This window comes from Papaver somniferum, unplaced genomic scaffold (assembly GCF_003573695.1).
Source record: "Papaver somniferum cultivar HN1 unplaced genomic scaffold, ASM357369v1 unplaced-scaffold_99, whole genome shotgun sequence".
NCBI classification, from domain to species: Eukaryota; Viridiplantae; Streptophyta; class Magnoliopsida; order Ranunculales; family Papaveraceae; genus Papaver; species Papaver somniferum.
The window spans coordinates 585,033-607,776 of NW_020653081.1; the positions used below are offsets into that span (position 1 = coordinate 585,033).

The following is a 22,744-nucleotide window of genomic DNA, read 5'->3' on the forward strand; positions in this document are numbered from 1 at the left end:
TCTCAGGTATACATCTCCTAATAATCTGGTCTGGACAATACTTAAACAAATAAGGATCATCCCAAAAGAAGTGCTTAACCTCAGCTAAAAACCTAGAACGATCTTGTTTACCCCAATGTTGGGGCATTCGACCAGTAACAAGATAGTTCACTATATTCGCATACCAAGGTAATTGGGTAACAAAGAACAATTGTTCATCAGGAAAGCTATCCCTTATAGGAAGGGAATCATCAGGGGAACTAACAACTAGCCTAGACAAGTGGTCTGCTACAACATTTTCGGCACCCTTTTTGTCTCTAATGTCTGGAGAAAACTCTTGCAACAAAAGGATCCACCTAATCAATCTAGGTTTTGTATCCTTCTTAGACAAAAGATATTTCAAAGCAGCATGATCAGTATATATGATGATCTTAGAACCTAAGAGATAGGGTCTAAACTTGTCTAAGGCAAACACAATGGCTAACAGTTCCTTCTCGGTAGTGGTATAGTTCAACTGGGCATCATTCAGAGTTTTGCTAGCATAGTAAATCACATGAAGTAATTTGTTTTCTCGCTGACCTAGCACACACCAATAGCATAATCTGAAGCATCACACATGATCTCAAAGGGTAGGTTCCAGTTGGGTGCCTGGACTATGGGGGCGGTAGTGAGTAAATTCTTAAGCTTCTCAAAAGCCTCTAAACAAGCATCATCAAAGACAAACTTAACATCTTTTGCAAGCAAATTGCAAAGAGGTCTAGAAATTAGGCTAAAATCCTTAATGAATCGACGATAAAAACCTGCATGCCCTAAGAATGACCTAATATCTCTTACGGTTTTTGGGACCTGTAAAGTCTTAATAAGGTCAACTTTGGCTTTATCTACCTCTATACCCTTAGAAGATACGATATGCCCTAAAACAATTCCTGAACGAACCATGAAGTGACATTTCTCCCAATTAAGCACTAAATTTTTTCCTTACACCTAGTCAACACTAGTGACAAATGATGCAAGCACTCATCGAAAGACGAACCAAACACTGAAAAATCATCCATAAAGACCTCTAAGAACCGTTCTACCATGTCAGAAAATATGCTCATCATGCAACGCTGAAAAGTCGCAGGGGCATTACAAAGCCCGAAAGGCATGCGTCTATACGCAAAGGTACCAAAGGGACAGGTAAAAGTGGTTTTCTCCTGGTCTTCTGGGGCAATAACGATCTGATTATATCCAGAGTAGCCATCTAAAAAGCAGTAGTAGTGACTATGTCCAGCTAATCTCTCTAGCATCTGGTCGATGAAGGGAAGGGAAAGTGGTCCTTCCTAGTGACCTTGTTCAATTTCCTATAGTCAATACAAACACGCCAACCCGTGGTCACTCGGGTCGGGATTAACTCATTGTTATCATTCTGGACTACAGTAATACCGGATTTCTTGGGTACAACCTGAACGGGGCTGACCCACTTACTGTCTGAAATGGGGTAGATAATGCCTGCATCTAACAACTTAAGGACCTCGTTTCGAACTACCTCTTTCATATTAGGGTTTAGTCGACGTTGCATCTCCCTAGAAGGTTTGGTATCACTCTCTAAATAGATCTGATGCATACAAACAGTGGGACTTATACCCTTAATGTCAGCTATGGTCCACCCTAAAGCTTCCTTGTTGTTTTGAAGGACGGTTACTAGCCTACTTTCCTGGTCACTATCCAAGACGGAAGAAATAATCACAGGTAAAGTCTCAGACGGGCCTAAAAACCTATATTTCAGGGAATCTGGCAATGGTTTTAGGTCCAACTTAGGAGGCTCTTCTAATGAAGGAACTAGGGTAGACTTAGAAACTGGTAGTGGTTCGACTTTAGGTTTCCATCCATTACTAGTATCTAACAAAGGGATTGAATCTAACAAAGAATTCACCTCATTAATCACATTATCATCATAAAAATCAATCCCAAAGTGAGCTAGGCATTTCTCTAATGGATCTTCTAACAAAGTGTTTGGTAATGACTCCTCGACTAATGTTCCTATCATGTTCACCTATTCTATGTTCGAGTCATCTAGTTCAGAGGGTATCTTACTAATATTAAAAATGTTTAGCTCAATAGTCATATTACCAAAAGACAATTTCATAATACCATTTCGACAGTTAATGATCGCATTGGATGTAGCTAAAAACCAGCGACCTAAAATTACTGGTATCTGGTTCTCTGGGTCAGGGACAGGTTGGGTATCTAGGATAACAAAATCCACTGGATAAATAAACTTGTCAACCTCTATGAGAACATCCTCGATCACTCCACGAGGAATTTTAACGGACCTATCAGTTAACTGAAGTGTCATCTGGGTAGGTTTCATCTCACCAAGTCCTAGATTAAGGTACACATGATATGGCAGTAAGTTCACACTAGCTCCTAAGTCAAGCAACGCTTTCTTAACACGGTATTTACCTATTGTGCAATAAATGGTACGGGACCCTGGGTCTTTATACTTAGGAGTAGTGGTATTCTGAATAATAGAACTCACCTGACTAGCTAGAGAGTCTTTCTTCTGGACATTAAGCTTTCGCTTTCGCGTACACATATCCTTGAGAAACTTGGCATAAGAGGGAATCTGCTTAATTGCATATAGTAGTGGAAGGTTGATAGTTACCTGCTTAAAAACCTCCAATATGTCATTAAAATTGGACTCCCTCTTAGTTGGAACTAGCAGCTGTGGGAATGGGGCTCTAGGGACAAAGTCGGGCTCAATATGACCCTCATTGGTCTCTTTAGAGACTCTATCAGTCTCCTCATTTTTTGGTTCAGAAGGGTGAACTACAGCATGTTCACTATCAGGCATGGAAACCTTGTTGTCTATCACTCTACCACTCCTAAGGGTTTTAATAGCATTCACATGATCAGATGGTCTTTCACCTATTTTATTAATTCCTCTAGGGTTGGGTTGAGTCTGACTAGGAAACTTACCTCTTTCTATTAAAGACTCATTTATCTGACTAACCTGGGTTTTCAACTCGGAAATAGCCCGAGAGTTAGCCTGACCTATTCTCTTATTTTCTTCTAAACATTGAGCAACAGATTGCTGAAACTGCACAATGTTACGAGTTAACAAAGCAAGAGACTCTTCTAAACTCATAATCTTCTTATCCGAAGGGTTCTGAAACTGTGCCGGAGCTGAAGGATTCTTAGTATAGCCAAAACCTGGGAGAACCTGAGCATTACTAGACTGACCTTGATTCTGTCCTTTGGACCAAGAAAGGTTTGGATGGTTTCTCCAGCCAGGGTTATAGGATTCTGAATATGGGTCAAACTTATGTCGGTTATCAAACCTAGTTTTGTTATAAAGAGCATTGGCTTGCTCTTCAACAACATGGCCTTCCCAAAAAGGCTCATTTCTTCCACTACTACCACTAGAATGACCTAATTCTAAGGCTTCTAACCTTTTGGCTATAGCTGCTATTTTGGCATCTGACTCATGAGATCCTTCTACCCTATTAACATTTCCTCTACTTAGAAGATCTGTTTTCTGGGGTTCCCTACTATTTTCCCATTGTTGGGTCTTATCGGCGATTTCATTCAAAAATGTCATCGCTTCATCAACAGTTTTATTCTCAAACCCACATGTGCATAAGGACTCAACCATGGTTGTTGTTGAATAATCTAAACCCTCATAGAGGATCTGAACTAACCTAACCTTCTCCAAACCATGATGAGGACATTGAGATATCAAATCATTGAACCTTTCTAAGTACCTATATAAAGATTCTCCCTCTTGTTGGGAAAAATTACATATTTGTGTCCTAATAGACGATTTTTTATGCCTTGGGAAAAACTTATGTATAAAGGCAGAAGTAAGTTGCTCATAGGTTTCAATTGACTCAGAGTCCAAACTATACAGCCAAGATTTGGCTTTATCTTTTAAGGAAACGGGGAATAACCTAAGTTTCAACGCATCATCACTTAGGTTTTTAATTTTCAGAGTACTACAAACTTCCTCAAATTCCCTAACATGAAAATAGGGGTTCTCATTCTCCTTCCCTAAAAACATTGGGAGCATCTGTTGATGGATTTCAAATAGTGATTGTAGTTGTAGTGGTAAAAAGGGGTCTTTTCAGACTTGTGAAGAAAACAATTTTTCTAGATTTAAATTAAACAGGCAAATAAATAAAATAGTTCAAACCTTTAGAGAAAATACCAAGACTAGGATTCCACCATTGACCAATTAAATAGTAAACTCTAAATAATATTCATGCAATTCTATCTTTAAAAATAATTCTAATATTTGCCTCAAATATATTTTTGAAGTAATAATTGTAATCACAAAGTATAAAACATCAAAAGTTTTTAAAACCCAGCATGCTTCATCAAAATAATTCACAACTATTCAATAAAAACTAATATTTCAAATTCAATTCCATGCAAATAATCAAATAATAATATTGCAATAAATAATAAAATTAGAATTATACCAATCAATATGGATCAATGGCTTCCTCCGTCGTCTCGGCTAATGGGTTTAGCTCCTCATCCCAAAAACATAATCATAAGATGTATCCATGGCTTAATAATGTGTTTTTATTGATGAAAATGGTGTAAAAAGAAGTTTGCAACGCTGTATAAATGTTACAGCGTCACTGTTACAATGGTATTACAGCTTATAATCGACACAAGTGAACTGCAGTAGAAAAACGACACCTATTTCTCGCTGTAAGCACTGTTGAAGAACGACACTTCAGAAGCGTCTGTTCTTCGTCTTCTTCTTCCTCCTCGAGCAGCAGCAGCAACAACAACAAATTCTCTGTAACTTCTTTGTTTCCGGCTCTAAACTCCTCCTAACTCTCTCCTAAAACTTTCTAACCCCTCTAAGACTCGAAGCAATGCTTTATATAGCCAACAGAACCAAAATTCTCGTGCAAATCCGAGATTATTTCTCTTTTTTTTTTCTCGAGCAGTTGAGAGAATAATCTCTTTTCTGTTGCTTTGTACGCGTCCTCTGGCCAGTTATTACGCTCCAAACTTCTCTTAAGACTTGAACAAGACTAGGTGCATAGTTATCTAGCATAAAAGTCTTCCACAAATCTCTCACAAATATTTGAAAGTGAACAACACGGTACTGTCCTGTTTGGACTTTGATCCATTCTCCCGGTCATTCCAGCCCAATTGGTTGGGTTAAATTGCTTATACTGATCTTTTTATAGTCTAGGAAGTCCAGCCCAGTGAAAATCCGATGTTGAATTTCCTTAAAACTCGCTCAAATTCGAACCCCTAAAACTGTTCTTCTGCAGAGTTCTTTTCCCGCCAAAATCCAGTTTTGAAACTTTGAAGATGACCTCCCCCTATCCAGTTCCGGTGTCCCTTTAGTACATGCCCTGAAATGAGGTGCCCCTTATCCAAATTAGGGGTGCCTTTAGCAATTCTTCTGGGATGCTTTCCGCACTTTTTCGGGGTTCCTCCGGGGTATTTCTGGGGTACTTCCGGTACACTTCGAGGAGCTTCCGGTATGCTATCTACGGAGGTCCAAATGCCATATTTTTAGCCAATTTCGCCACAAAGTCTTATTCTTCCAAAAACACCTATAAATAAATAAAATAACCAAATAAGTACGATATCGAGCACTAACAATATATACAAATGAGCTATATTAGACACATAAATGCGTCTATCAAATACCCCCAAACTTATTATTTGCTAGTCCCCGAGCAAATCAAAACTACAAAATAAAATCCTAACTCACTGTCGCAGGCATCGTCGATTGCATTTAGCGTATGCAATAAGCCTTTAAACCCCTAGGTGGCCCTAGTGGCCGAGTTATAGTCTCGGGAGGGCTTACTAGAGATATACCCACAAAACCTTTACTCCTAATTGGTCACAAGTATCCAAAGAGCTATGGGGACATACATATTCTCAACCTATCTCCAAGTAACTAGAATTCCAGAGAAATTAAAGGTGTCAGCTCTAAAGCTAACTGAAGAAAAGGGGAGACACATCCACACGACTGTTAGATGAAGAGATATCCGCTATACATCTAGATTAACATTGTAAGATGCGTCCGCTGCTTTACAGCTGGATAAGATTAGGAGAGAGATAAAAATGAGAGGGACATCTGCTATACAGCTGGACTAATTACGTGTGATGAGTTAAACCAGTGGTAGAAAGATCTTGTGCCAGATTGAAAGCAGACTAACAAAGCAACCAAAATGCATCTTTCTTCGACTCTCTCACAGTGCCCAGTAGAAACAACGCCTTCTTCGGTCTTCAACTGTTGATGATAAACTCTCGAACCTCATAGAACCTTGACAATTAACTCTTCTCTTCGATTTCTTGCTTGACTTATAAATTTCTTCTTCCCTATGGCCTTATTGAACAAAAAGAACGTAATGATGTTTCATTATTATTTTTTTTTTTCATTTTTTTCATTTTTTTTTTTGGCTTAATATAAAATAAAATAAAATTACAAGACAAAACTTTACATGGCCATGAGAGAAGGACTTTCAAAACTTAGATCTTCGCAACTTGTGATGTCTTGGTATCATGGATTCCAACAACTTATATCATTTGCTCTTATAACTTCAACTTTGATTTTTGAATTATTCTCTTCTATTGTTGCTTTTAAAACTAAAACGTCTTCACTTTCTTCATAGATTTTGATGTCGCTCCGCTTGTTGATGATGATAAGTTTCTACTGAGAGAGAGTCGCAATCCAGTAACTAAGACTACATTGTGAGGTTGCTTTGTCTTTCTGGCATTTCCTGACCTACTTGCCTTTCCATCATGTATGGTTAGGTCCATCACGGTTACCCTCTAAAAAGAACAAGTTCTCTCCTGAATTTCAAGGATCTCAATATCTTTTTCTCTAATGTCTCAATAAGTTGTTATCTGTAGCATTCCAATTTCTATCTTTTCGGTGAGAAACAGTATGTAAACTTAGCTAACCGGATACCATGTGACGCTAGAAGTTTCAAAAGTGCAACACAAAAGTTTCTCCCATACCCCCAAACTTAAATCTAACATTGTCCTCAATGTTCTAAAGATGAAATTAAAAGCATGAACAAGGAGAAACTATTACCACTGGAGGGAAAAAAATAAGGAAGGATATTATCACATGAACGCGGGAGCCTCCCAGTAAATGCTAAATTTATAGTCATTATCTAGACATCAAATACCTCTAAAAGAATTGTCACCTTCCAAAGTCGTATACCAATAGTCGAAACAATTGTGGGTCCATAAGACCAAATAGAACTGCCAAGAATAGGAGACAAATTCTCAAGATCAGAAAAATGAGCAGATAGAGCACAACCTGATCTAAAGTTTCTCGCAAGACAACTGGATTTATCTGAGGTGCCCACTTGGGCTTCATATGAGTGTCTCGGCAAACAGATTCATCCGAAAAACGGGTCTCTAACATATGGATTTTCTCCTGGACAGTATCAGGCGGATCAGGTTGTGGAGTCTGAATAGACTCAAGCGATACCTTAGATGCACTAGGCTTGAGTCCCAAGTTAGGGACTTCTACTGGGGATAATTGACAATCTCTACCCCCAAATTTAGGGTAATTACTATTCTCCGTAAGACCTTTAACTATGGCTTGAATTTCCGGATCCGAAGAGTATTTAAAATACTCTAGAGCTTCTTCTAGTTCACTACCCCCAAACTTAGAGTTTTGGGTGTCTCTAGATAAACTAGTCACAATATTCCTAATTTCTAGACCATCCGGTTCCTGAAAAAGGTCAATTGCTTTCTCTGAGTTATAATCAGGTGGTTCATCCTCTAAATTCTTTTGAGGTATACTATCTATAGGACTTATATGTTTCATATCCTCTATGGTCATCCCTAGAGTTTCCTTATTGTGTTGAAGCACAGTTACTGGCCTAATCTCATGATCACTATCCAAATCGAAAGTTATAGGCAAAATCTCAGATGGGCCTACAAATGCATAATTGGGGTCCAACTTAGGAGGATCTTTAGGATCTTCTAAATAAGGGCTTAAGGTAGATTCGGTAGCTAGTAATGGTTCAAACCTAGATTGCCATCTATCGGTATCTAACATAGGAATAGAATCCAACAGAGCATTTACTTGTTCAATGTTGCTATCATCGTCAAAATCCATGCTAAAACGGGCTATACAACTCTCTAATGGATCTTCCGATTCGGTGTTTGGTACAGACTTTGGAACTAAGGTTCCTATCATGTTGACCTCTTCAATGCACGTGTCATCTAGCTCAGAATGTAGCTTATTGACATTAAAAATATTCAACTCAATAGTCATATTACCAAAAGATAGATTCATAATACCATTTCGACAGTTTATGATCGCATTAGACGTGGCTAAAAACGGGCGACCTAAAATCACTGGTATTTTGTTCTCTGGGTCAGGGACATGTTGGGTATCTAAGATAATAAAATCCACTGGATAAATAAACTTGTCAACCTCTATGAGAACATCCTCAATCACACCACGAGGAACTTTAACGGACCTATCAGCTAACTGAAGTGTTATCTGGGTAAGTTTCATCTCACCAAGTCTTAGATTAAGGTACACATGGTATGGCATTAAGTTCACACTGGCTCCTAAGTCAAGCAACGCTTTCTCAACACGGTATTTACCTATTGTGCAAGAAATGGTCCGGGACCCTGGGTTTTTATACTTAGGAGTAATGGTATTCTGAATAATAGAACTCACATGACTAGCTATGAAGGTTTTCCTCTGGACACTGAGCTTACGCTTTCGCGTACACAAGTCCTTAAGGAACTTGGCATAAGAGGGAATCTGCCTAATTGCATCTAATAATGGAAGGTTGATATTAACCTGCTTAAAAACCTCCAATATATCATTAAAGTTGGACTCCCTCTTAGTCGGAACTAGCAGCTGGGAAACGGTGCTCTGGGAACAAAGCCGGGCTCATCAGGACCCTTATTGGTCTCTTTGGAGACTCTATCAGTCTTCATTTCTGGATCAGACGGGTGAACTATAGCATGTTCACTATCAGGCATGGCAACCTTGTTATCAACTTCTTTCCACTCCTAAGGGTTGTAACAGAGTTCACATGATTGTACGATTTCTCTCCTCTAGGGTTAGGATCAGTATGACTAGGGAACCTTCCTTCTTCTCTCATTGATAAACTTAGCTATTTGGCCGACTTGAAGCTCTAATTTAGCAAAAGACTGGGCACTATTCTTAAAATTCTGTTTGGTTTCCTCTTGAAAATTACCCTGGTTTTTACTAACATTTCCTGGCTTTGTGATAGCATCTCCTGGCTCTTCCTTAATATACTAAGGGTTTCCTCTAAGCTAGCTATTCTATTCTCAGATGGGTTCTGGGTCTGACCTGAAGAGTTCTTAGTATAACCAAAACCTGGGGGAGGCTGAGAATTGCTAGACTGGCCTTGATTCTGGCCCTTAGACCAAGAGAAATTAGGATGGTTTCTCCAACCAGGGTTGTAGGTCTCTGAGTAGGGGTCAAACTTCTGACGGTTTTCAAACCTAGCATTGTTATAGACAGCATGAGCTTGCTCTTCACTAACCTGACCTTCCCAGAATGAGTTATCGGGCTCTATTCCACAACTAGAGACTTGAGAGGCTCTATTAGGTTCAACAAGGGACCTATTTTTAGACTGACCCATTTCTAAAGCTTCTAACCTTCTGGACAAAGCAGCAAACTTAGCATCTGACGCAAAACTCGTATCTACCATATTGGTGCTACTTCTATTGACCAAGAGTCTTTTAGGGGGTTCAACACAAGATTCCCACTGTTGGGATTTTTCAGCGATAGCTCCTAAGAAGGTAAAAGCATCATCAACATTTTTACTAGTGAACTCACCAGCGCACATAGACTCAACCATGGCTTTGGTCGAATAGTCTAAACCATCATAAATAATCTGTACGAGTTTCATATTATCAAATCCATGGTGAGGACACTGAGATAGGAGATCATTGAATCGCTCTAAAAACCTATAAAGAGACTCTCCCTCTTGTTGCACACTTTTATGCTTAGGGTAGAACTTCATATAGAAGGCAGCGATAAGTTCCAGCCATGTTTCTATGGATTCAGACGGTAGGTTGTTCAGCAAGGTCTTGGCTTTGTCTCTCAAAGAAAAGGGAAACATCTTAAGTTTCAAGACTTCATCGGTAAGGTCCTTTATCCTAATTGTTCCACAAATTTCCTCAAAGTCCCTAATATGAAAATAAGGGTTCTCGTCATCCTTTCCTAAGAATATAGGGATCATCTGAAGAATACTAGGTTTTATCTCAAAATTAGCCGTAGTGGCTGGCAATTTAATGCACGAAGCTCGGTTGGTCCTAGTTGGGAACATGTAATCTTTCAAAGTTTCCATCGTTGGCACAACTGGAGTACTAGGGGTACTTTCCTCACGAAGAGACAGATTCTCAAAACTGAAGTTTCCAAAAACAGGTCTCTCCAAAGAAGAGTCTTCGAGCTCCCTGCTTAAATCAGAAGAACTACTAGGTTTTTCGCTAATCAATCGACCTAGAGTATCTCTTTTCCAAGCCCTATTAACAAAATCGGGCATACACTAAAAAGAATTCAAAAAGAAATAAAAATCCTAACAGGAAGGTTTTAGCAATCACACAGCAGGCTGACTCGACTTTACCACAGCAAACCTAAAGATTTCTAGCAAACAACAAGCATGATGGCTCCACTTAGATTGTTTCTAGACTAGCTTCTATCTCTCGAAGGGGAATTCGTTACAGTTTAAGCAAACCCCTCTGGAATCAATCCGAGTCAAAGTAAGTTGAATCGAGGCGAGGGAAGCTTAGTGGATCTTTGATACCCAAGGCCTCACCGCAGTACAAGGCGGCGCAGTCACGCATTCAACTCACAGAAACCGTCATGAACTTCGAAGTATGCTAAAAGAATAACCAATATCCTTCGAAAATTTTTCCTAACAAGCTCGATACCCTATAGGTCTCTTTCTAATCAAATTTTGTTCTCCTAAAGCGGGCAAGAAGGGAGCGGTGATGAAATCCGAACCCTTATCTTGTTTAGGCCAGGCCTTGCCCTTTACTAGGAATATAAAAACAGTCTGGTTCGTCCTCAAACAATTATCACCTTAAGGAATACAGTAACTCGCTTGCAGGGGATTCGCGAGTGTTTCGATTAGACTTACCTCCCGTACCAGACGGGCGATGAACCGTTGAAGTCACCTCGGGCCACGAATCCTATGTCGTGTGCGAACCCGAGGGGCCGAGGTGATATTGTAATCACCGTCCTTCCCTGCACACAATTTATATTTAAGGGTACCCTTCCGTAGGGTAAAAAAAATTAATGTCCCAAAATTAATGTCCAAAGTCCATAATAAAAAATACAAAAGAAAAGAAAGTCTAAAAAAAATTACAAAAATAAAAATGTCTCTCTTTTTTTGTTCTCTCTTTTTATCAAAATAAATAAATAAAATTCTTCTTCTTTTGCTCCTTTTGCTTTGCCTTTTACTCCAAGTCTTTAAATGTCCACCAAAAACTTTGGCAAAAATTTCTTTCGCTCCAACTTCAAGAATCTGAAAGAAAAAGACAAAAAACCAGAAACGTAAAGAAGAACAAATAAATAAATAAAAAAAATCTAAAAAAAAATGCTAACTAAACACAGGTCCGCGTCGGCGGCGCCAAAAATTTGATGGATTTCAAATAGTGATTGTAGTTGTAGTGGTAAAAAGGGGTCTTTTCAGACTTGTGAAGAAAACAATTTTTCTAGATTTAAATTAAACAGGCAAATAAATAAAATAGTTCAAACCTTTAGAGAAAATACCAAGACTAGGATTCCACCATTGACCAATTAAATAGTAAACTCTAAATAATATTCATGCAATTCTATCTTTAAAAATAATTCTAATATTTGCCTCAAATATATTTTTGAAGTAATAATTGTAATCACAAAGTATAAAACATCAAAAGTTTTTAAAACCCAGCATGCTTCATCAAAATAATTCACAACTATTCAATAAAAACTAATATTTCAAATTCAATTCCATGCAAATAATCAAATAATAATATTGCAATAAATAATAAAATTAGAATTATACCAATCAATATGGATCAATGGCTTCCTCCGTCGTCTCGGCTAATGGTTTTAGCTCCTCATCCCAAAAACATAATCATAAGATGTATCCATGGCTTAATAATGTGTTTTTATTGATGAAAATGGTGTTAAAAGAAGTTTGCAACGCTGTATAAATGTTACAGCGTCACTGTTACAATGGTATTGCAGCTTATAATCGACACAAGTGAACTGCAGTAGAAAAAAGACACCTATTTCTCGCTGTAAGCACTGTTGAAGAACGACACTTCAGAAGCGCCTGTTCTTCGTCTTCTTCTTCCTCCTCGAGCAGCAGCAGCAACAACAACAAATTCTCTGTAACTTCTTTGTTTCCGGCTCTAAACTCCTCCTAACTCTCTCCTAAAACTTTCTAACCCCTCTAAGACTCTAAGCAATGCTTTATATAGACAACAGAACCAAAATTCTCGTGCAAATCCGAGAGTATTTCTCTTTTTTTTTTTCTCGAGTAGTTGAGAGAATAATCTCTTTTCTGTTGCTTTGTACGCGTCCTCTGGCCAGTTATTACGCTCCAAACTTCTCTTAAGACTTGAACAAGACTAGGTGCATAGTTATCTAGCGTAAAAGTCTTCCACAAATCTCTCACAAATATTTGAAAGTGAACAGCATGGTACTGTCATGTTTGGACTTTGATCCATTCTCCCGGTCATTCCAGCCCAATTGGTTGGGTTAAATTGCTTATACTAATCTTTTTATAGTCTAGGAAGTCCAGCCCAGTGAAAATCCGATGTTGAATTTCCTTAAAACTCGCTCAAATTCGAACCCCTAAAACTGTTCTTCTGCAGAGTTCTTTTCCCGCCAAAATCCAGTTTTGAAACTTTGAAGATGACCTCCCCCTATCCAGTTCCGGTGTCCCTTTAGTACATGCCCTGAAATGAGGTGCCCCTTATCCAAATTAGGGGTGCCTTTAGCAATTCTTCTGGGATGTTTTCCGCACTTTTTCGGGGTTCCTCCGGGGTATTTCTGGGGTACTTCCGGTACACTTCGGGGAGCTTCCGGTATGCTATCTACGGAGGTCCAAATGCCATATTTTTAGCCAATTTCGCCACAAAGTCTTATTCTTCCAAAAACACCTACAAACAAATAAGTACGATATCGAGCACTAACAATATATACAAATGAGCTATATTAGACACATAAATGCGTCTATCATTTGTAAAGTCCCAGGTTTTAGTTCATAATTTGCCTCGGTTTCAGCTAACTTGATACAAGAGGGACGAGAGGTCCTAGTTGGGTTTAGCAAAGCTTTCAAAATTGCCATTTCTGGCACTACCAAAGGACTAGGAGTACTAGGGGTACTTTCCTCACGAAGAGACAGATTCTCAAAACTGAAGTTTCCAAAAACGGGGCTCTCAAAAGAAGAGTCTTCGAGCTCCCCTCCTTCACAAGAAGAACTACTAGGTTTTTCACTAATCAAACGACCTAAAGTGTTTCTTGCCCGTTTAAAAACTTCGGGCATACACTAGAAAAAAAAATTAAAAAGAAAAGTCCTAAAAAGGAAGGGATGTTCTATGCAAACACAAACAAGGCTGACTCCACCACAACAAACATACTGATTTCTAGCAAACAAAAAGCATGATGGCTCCACTTATATTGTTTCTAGACCAACTTCTAATCCTTCGAACGGGAATTCGTTACAATTTAATCAAACCCCTCTGGAATCAATCCGAGTTAAAGTAAGTTGAATAGAGGCGAGGGAAGCTCGGTGGAACTTTGATACCCAAGGCCTCACCGGTATTACAAGGCGGCGCAATCACGCATTCAACTTACAGAAACCGTCAAGAACTTAGAAGTATGCTTAAAAGAGTAACCAATATTTTTCGAATGACTTTCCTGTTAAGCTCGTTACCCTATCGGTCTCGTTCTAGTCAAAATTTAGGCTTAGGTTCGCGTTTGGTGTCGTTTTCCAAAGGCGGGCAAGAAGAGAACGGTGATGAAATCCGAACCCTTATCTTGTATGGCAAGTCCTTGCCCTTTACTAGGAAATTAAATCAGCCGTTTTCGAGTCCTCGACATATATGCATACGAAGGAAGACAGTAACTCGCTGACAGGGGATTCGCGAGTGTTTCGACAAACTTACCTCCCGTACCAGACGGGGGATGAACCTTTGTAGTCGACTCGGGCCACGACTCCTATGTCATGTACGAACCCGAGGGACCGAGGTGATATCGTAATCACCGTCCTTCTCTGCAAACAGTTTATATTTAAAATACCCTTCCGTAGGGTTTAAAAAATAATGCCCCAAAATTTAAAGTCCAAATTCCAAAAATATAAAGTGCAAAAGAAAAAGAAAGTCTAAAAAAATAAAAATCTACAAAAATAAAAATGTTTCTCTCTTTTTTTTTTAAATAAAAAAAATATTCTTCTTTCGCTCCTTTCGCTTTGCCTTTTACTCGAAGTCTTTAAGTGTTCACCAAAAGCTTTGGCAAGATTTTCTTTCGCTCCAAATTCCGAATTCTGTAAGAAAAAGACAAAAACCCAAAAACGTAAAGAAGAACAAATAAAAATAAAAACCTAAAAAAAAAAATCTAAAAACTCTAGCCTAAAGACAAGTCCCCGGCAGCGGCGCCAAAAATTGATATGATTTTCGATGTTGTTGTAGTAATAAGATTTGTTCAAGACTTGTGAAAGAAGATTTTAGACTTAATTTTAAATAAAAAATATAAGAAACTTAAATAAAAGTGATATGAAAAATATGGAGAAGAATGGGGCTATGTATTCCACTAATTACCAATATCAAAGTGATTTATATTTTCTAATTATAATTATGCAAATCCTTCATTCAAATTGATTCTTAATATTGCAAAAGTTGATTTTTTAGAAATAACAATTGTAAATCGAAAGTATGGGACATCAAAACCCTAGGCTAGCATGCTCCATCAATTGAAATAACAATTGTTTAACAAAAACCATTTTATATGTTTATTTATCAAGGCAAATAATCATATAATAATTGCATAAATTAAATAAAATAGAGATTACCACATTTCATTGGGGAAATAGCTTCCTCTGTCGCCCCAGAGGATGGGTTTAGCTCATCATTGTATAAACTTGCTCAAAATATTGATTCATGCTCAAAATTTGTTTACAAAGATGAAATGGAGGGAAAATAATGAAAATCGGGTGTTTGCAACGTTTATAATTGTTGCAAAAAACTGTTACAAAGAACGATAAAAAAGAACTGTTGATGTTGTATCTCTGCGACCCTCGTGTGGCTGTCGTTTTCACTGCAGCATATAAGACTGCTCTGTGTGCGTCTTATGTTCTTCGTGTTCTTCAGCAGCAGCAGAAATGGTGGTTCTCTGGTGCGATTTTTTTCTCTTCTGTTGTTGCTCTCCGCCTCTCCCAAACTCTCCGTCCCCCTAAATGTGATACCAGAAGCCTATATATACCCACAGAGGCCTTAGAATATCACCCCATTACTCCAAATAATCCTCATAACTCCGGAAGCAAAGAAAATATTCTCGGGAATATTTTCTTCCCTTTTTCTTCTCCTGCACGCGTCTGGGTACGTGCATATAATATTTTTTTAACTCCTTCACGTTTCTGAAGCAACCAACGCGTGCGGTACACGTCCAAACTCGCTGTAATCCCGTGACTGTCTCCCTTGTGAACACGGCTTGCCCTGTTTAGCTTCAATCCGACGATCCAACCAATTCTAATCGAAACAATCAACCATACCACGCCTGTTACGCTCCGTAAAGTCATCCTGTGCAAATTCAGCCATTGAGTCTCACTGCAGCTCCTCCAAATCCGAAGAAGAATATGTTGCAGGTGAAAAAAAAACAGTTTCCCGCCAAAAAAATTAATTCAAACGAGGGAGAAGGGTGTTGTGGACAAAAATGGGTGTTGTGGACAAAAATGGGCTACATGTAGCCGTGGGTGACACTTAGCAAAAATGGGGGTCCGTATAGCAATTGTCCTCTGGGGTGCTCCGAACAACTTTTCGAGCCGAATTTTCCAACAATATTTATTTCCAAAGAAATACCTACAAACACACAAAACACGAAAATAAATACGAAATCGAGTACTAACGATACAGAACATTGAGGACAAATTAGACCCAAAATGTGTCTATCAGGTACCGTTCAAGTCATTTCTCTTGTATTCAATTAGACTAGCATATTTCTATTTGCTTGAGTAAGTATTGAATTGATAAAGAGAGATATAACTCTTTGATATACTTTATTAAGATTGAGTCTCGTTGATTCTCTTGAAAGTATATTGGAGTTAGTCCATACAGATTTCTAAGCGAAATATTGGGCGAGGTTGTTGTACCCCCGCTTTTTCAATTGGTATCAGAGCAGGCAAACACTATAAACCTCATAAGTTTGTGTTTATTTGATCCTTAAAAATTGCCATATGGGAAATTTCTTTGGAAAACTTGCTCTTGGCATCTGTAACGCACGCCAGAATTTCTTAATGATTGTTCAAAGATTATTATGGACAAAACCTTCAGTTTCTTGTAATAATCTCATTTCATCTAAGAACTTGGAAAACTTAGATGATTAGAAACAATCTAAAAAAAAGAGGAGAAGATTGAGAAAACGTTCGTTACGCTCAAAGATATGGACACTCACTAGATTAACTCTTAATCTTTTTGAGAAATAATATCGTAATGGATCTATTGACAAAGATCTATTTAGAGCGTTTGAAAATGTTTTCAGATTCTTGGAAAAACTTAGTTCTGTTAAGTTTAATAATCGACCCGATAACAGTTCTGTACATGTAAAACTATGGAATAATGATGTACGGACTGAACACTCTGTCAACACAAGTAGATCCAATGCGAGTTCTCATGTTTTTGGCATATGGTCAAGGAATCAGAAGAATCTTCTTTCCAGTCACATCAAAAGGAATAAGGAAAGCTCCGACAACCCTGATTATCATCATTACTTTGATTATATCACTGAGACTGCTCACAAATATCAACCAGAAATGTTGCATGAGGATTCCTATGGACATCATGCCTCTTGGTAACAAGCTTGGCACTACCCCATTTGTATATATCTTGAGATGAGGCAAGGCATGGTTTGATTTGTGTACAGTTGCGTTAAGAATATCATCCTTTTGGAAATAGAGCTTTTTACTGCATCCATCTTCTCTCACAAATTGTGTTATTACGGGATGCAACCTTGATGTATGAACTTCAAAAGGAAATCCTACATTCCTTATGAGGGCCGTGGTTCATAAACGGGTCCAATCCCATTAATGGGCCTTATAAAAGGAAGTACGCGCACCTTCTTCCTCATCCCATCAGTCCGCGTACGTGAACTCTTTAGGGTTCTTGTGTTTCCTCCATTGAAACTTCTTTGAAGGAAGATTAAAAGGAAGGGTGTTCAAGGTTCATTCCAAGTAAGTAATCTCCTCTTGGTTCCTTCCAATTTCTAGATCTCATGATGAATTTTAAGGTTTCAAAAAGAATTTCAAAAAGTTTGAGTTCTTCTAGCATGAATCTTCCTTTGGACCAAAATTCTCTTAGGATTAGGTTTGTTAATGATTCATGTGCAAATACTTTGAAAGAATTTCATCTATGGGCTTTATTGTAGAAAAAAAATTGGATTTGTCTAGTGGACATAAAGAGGATTTAGTTTGCTTTGAAAAATTCAATCTTGGAAAAATATTTGATGGTCTTGGTCAAGGATTTGATACTATCTCAAGAATTTTCTATGCCAACATTCATGATGTTGATCTCGGAAAAATGGAATTCAAAACCATGATAAATAGAGAAAGGTTTCTTGTTAATAGAGAGTTGATTTCGAAAATTACCAACATTCCGTTGAGAAATGTTCGTCTACCTAGACCAAGTGATGAACGACCATCACATGAAGACATTTCTCTTGGTCTTTGTGGTAAGAAGGTTGCTTGGAATCAAGAGAAGTTTCCTACTAATGTTCTCAGTGTTTCTTTGATGGCTTTCGGAAAACTTGGTATCTCTAATCTTTGTCCCTCCACAATTGAGAATTCTCGGTGGAGTCGCGAGTTTGCGGAATTGGTCTATTTTCTTGAATTGGGTGTTCCAAGTCTCGATATTTGTGGTTTCATCATTCTTCAAATGGCTTCGATGACTTCACCCATCAAGAAGTTAGGTTACCCCTGCTTGATTAGTCGAATTTTCCGTGATCGTGGTTTTGATTCAATTGGAAATTCGCTTGGGGTTCCCAAACCTGTTCGTCCCCGTACTTTCAGACGTATAAGGGAGAATGTGTGCAAAAGACAAAGAGATGATTCCCTTGATGATTGTGAACCTACCACCTTGGGTCTTCTTCAAAAAATTCACAAGGGTGTGTGTAAGGTCAATGCAAGGGTGAAGTGTGTACAAGAACAATTGTCATTGGTTGCAACTAAGTTTCCCGAGCTCAAGGAAGAATTGAACGTGATTCAAGCATCTTGGAGTGTTTCTGATGATGAAGATGATAAGTGAATTATAATTTTATTTGCCAAGTAAATCTTCTATTAAGAATTTTATTTAGAAGAATAACTAGAGTTTGGAATAGCCATTATTGTGATTACACATAGCTATGTCCAACGTTTTCATCTTCATGTTTTTAGGTTTATTTGTTTAAATTCTAAAAAATTGTTTGGAAGTTGATTTTTGGTTTTATATATTGCAATTTGTTATGGAATATATGTGTGTGCGTCCGTGAACTATGATTGTCCCATACCTTGTCAAAAGTTAGGTCTTTCGAATGTCGATATGCATGTATTGATAAAAGAATGAATGAGCTTTTGACATCACAAAAGTTTGAAGCCTATTATGTCATTTTGTAAATATTGATGGAAGATAGGATGAACTTTTGTTTACAAGGATTATGTATATTGTAAGTCATTGTGCAAATAGTGATGGAAAATAGAATGAATCCTTGTCTATTCCGCAGTATTGATCTTTCCTGATCCATTTTTTATGTATATACTTTGAGGCTCCGTAAGTTCACTTATGTTGAGCATGACCAATTAAATTGATCACATTCTTGTGATAATTTAGTTGTGTATTCCGATTGAATTAATCATGGGTTTTCTTGTGGTTAATTTAATTGAGCATATTTGGATTCAAATTCATATTCGTATGTGATTTGTTATGTCCAAAGAAATCCTTCTTTTCTCTTGAAATTAAGGTCGCTCTTGTTGTTCTTTTGGGAATGACATTTTATGGGGGAGAGTTCTTAATTGAACTTGTGATTTATTTCCAAATCTTTGTGGGAAGTGTGGCTGTGGAATATTATAGGGATTATCTTGTATCTTTGTAAACTCCTTGATGAAAGCATTTAGCTTCGGTTTTATGATTGTATCTAAATAAGTTGATATGTGCTTACTTTTGGTCATGAAATGTCTCTATAGAAATTTTCATTAGGATCCCATTTTCGTACCTTTGCAAATTTTATTGACAAAAAGGGGGAGAATTAATGTGTAGTTCACACTACAAATACGTATGGTTTTCGGATCATTATGTAAGGGGGAGTGGTTTCCATGTGAGATGGATTATTGACTAAAAGGGAGTGATATATATAACCATAGTATTTTTGTCGAAGTTGTGATACAATTGAAATTTGATGCTGTATAATAATACTATGATACTGTATAACAATGATTGAGAATTCTTGTTTTCTCATTGTTATAGCTACGGATTTTCAACAACGATGATGCTAAACTTACAACCTTTAGAATCATTGGAGTACTTGGAAGTGACGAAGATTTCGAGTAATGTTGAAGATTAGGCATGTGGAAGAAGAGCTACAAAAGTTTATTTATCTATTTTTGTATTCCATATGTATTGATAGTTTTGTCACTAAAATTGACAAAGAGGGAGAATGTTAGAGCACTGCTCGGTCGAACTCGCATGCGTTGCTATCTCAAGCATGTTTGTCAATTTTAGTGATCAAAACTATAAGTCTTGATTTCTAGTCTACTATAGCTAAGTTTCGGACTAGGATAGAAAGTGTAGTTGAGCTCAAGAACTCAATGGCGTTCATCATACAATACGAAGAACTACTCAAGGAACTGGTGGAACTTCATCGACTAAAAGGTATGTGGAGACTTGAACTTATCTATCACTTAAAAGTCTATCTACTCTTTCTCCTATCTTGAGACAAAAGTCGTTTTGCTATATAGACTTTGATTATACATATTTTCTATTTCGATCCGAGTTTATCTCGCTTATCTATTTTTCGAAATGTGTGTTGGTAAGCTTTCGCTTTGGCCAAGTTCATCTTTACCTAGTGACGAAAGTCATGTTATGTTTCAATCACTATATAACGTCCTCTAAGAATGTTTCAATGATTGAAATGAGAGTTTAGATTATATAACCAATGTTGGATATAAGCATTGTGTGGAAACACATACATGTATAAGTCCTTATTCCTTGAACCAAAGTATGCGTACTTTGTTGATCAGGAAAACCGGAACAGAGTCCGCGAACCCAGTCCGCGAGCTGTCGGAGGTTCTCTTCCGGAGAAAATCTGTTGGAGTTTACAAACTCATTCCGGGTACTTAAGTCTGCATACCTGGTCCGCGTACTTGAGTTGGTTATTTCTAAAAGCGATTATTCGTGAACTTATACTTATGTTAACTAAGGAATGCAAGTTTGCAAACCGTGGCTATAAATTTCATGAATCGATTCGAGTGAATCAAATCGTTTTTGCTTCGATTGTGTCTTGTATACTTCTATAAGATCTAATCAATTGAACAACTCTCTAACTAGTTCATTTGAGTCATTCGAACTAGTTATGGTGAAGAAGAACATGGTTGATATGAAAGTGATCATATGGATATCCATTTGGTTAACTACTGTTGAACCAACAAATGTACATGTTTGGGTACGGTTACACAAACCTAAAACGTGCATTTCATTTGTGTGTAACAATCTAAGTTTTCCATCTAACGGTTGAAATATATTAGCTTGAATCTAATCAGGTTTTCATCTAACGGTGAATATTGAATGCTTTGTTACTAAGCTAACATTGATTGCAAAACCTGATTTGAAAAACTATATAAGGGAGAACTCTAGCAACTGGGAAACCTAATTCCCACACCTCCTGTGTGATACTAGTTGTATAAGATAGAGTCGGTTCTCCTTTAACCTTAGGTTTCTATCGAGACCCTGCAGGTTAACGACTTGAAGACTTCATTGGGATTGTGAAGCCAGACCGATACTACTTTCTTGTAATTGTGTGATCTGATTTTGCTGATTCTATCGTATTGAGTACAATCGTAATAATTGGCTTGAGATTGATATCTCCTATAGGCAAGATATAAAAGTAATCACAAACATCTTCGTATCATCGTTTGTGATTCCAAAAGATCTTCTTTCGCCGTGTCGATTAAGATTATTGTGAGGTGATTGATAATACTGAGATGTTCTTCGGGAATATAAGTCTGGTTTATCAATTGGTTCATGTTCACCTTGATTTATCAAAAGACGGAACAAAACTTGTAGGTATTTCTTTGGGAGACAGATTTATCTAATACTGTAGATTTTTCTATGTGATACAGATTTGTTAATTAAAGTCTTCGACTTTAATACGTAGGAACTCTTAGTTGTGAGTGAGATCAGCTAAGGGAATCAAGTATGTAGCATCCTGCTGGGATCAGAGATGTATGAGCATAAATGTACCTTGGATCAGTGTGAGATTGATTGGGGTTCAGTCCAGACCGAAGTTAGTTTGTAGTAGGCTAGTGTTTGTAGCGGATTAATACAATGTGTTTTCAATATGGACTAGGTCCCAGGGTTTTTCTGCATTTGAGGTTTCCTCGTTAACAAAACTTCTGGTGTCTGTGTTATTTATTTTCCGCATTATATTTTGTTATATAATTGAAATATCATAGGTTGTGCGTTTGAATCAATCAATTAGAATATCCAACCTTTGGTTGTTGATTTACATTGATTGATACTTGAACATTGGTCTTTGGTACCGTTCAAGTGATTTCTCTTGTATTCAATTATATTCGCAGATTTCTATTTGCTTGAGTAAGTATTGAATCAATAAAGAGAGATATAACTCTTTGATATACTTTATTAAGATCGAGTCTCGTTGATTCTATTGAAAGTATATTGGAGTTACTCCATACAGATTGCTAAGTGAAATATTGGGTGAGGTTGTTGTACCCCCGCTTTTTCAAGATGAGTTATAAACAGGAATTTGGCATGTACATTAACATAATCAGTGTCGGCAGTTGTGCCGGCGTGCTAAATGATTAAAATTCAATGCCGGTTTTCTTGAATTTTATATAGAGAATTAACAAATTACGGGAATGAAAACTGGCATGGTTAGTAAACATATCGACATTACCGGCGGTGTGCCGGTATGGTGAAATAGAGATATCCTATGCCGGAAGTGGTTGAATTTTTTACATAGTTTTTAACAGAAGAAGCAAATTAAGACGACATGGCATTGATTAAATATACAAAACCGGCACAGAAAACCGGCATAGTATGCAATTAAATTTATATGCCGACAGTTTCATGCAATAAAAGAGAGATACAAGACATATAATCCGACATGGTTTTCAAATTGAATTCAACCGCGAAACAAACATGTAACTCAATTTCAATTGACTAAATTGCAATTTCAAAATTTTATTTTAGTGTAGTAGAAAGACTAATGAAGCAAGTTTGAATTTGTGTTTTCTAGTATGGGATAAACCCTAAAAGTACTTCAATTCAATATAGACATCACTTACCGCATCAAATTTGTTATTTCCTCCTCACC

At 37.5% G+C, this 22,744-nt stretch overlaps 1 pseudogene; it reads left to right on the forward strand.

The window, feature by feature from the left end:
- The first annotated feature begins 3,674 nt into the window (after positions 1-3,674).
- On the forward strand, positions 3,675-3,774 carry LOC113346542 (annotated as a pseudogene).
- The last annotated feature ends 18,970 nt before the right edge of the window (positions 3,775-22,744 follow it).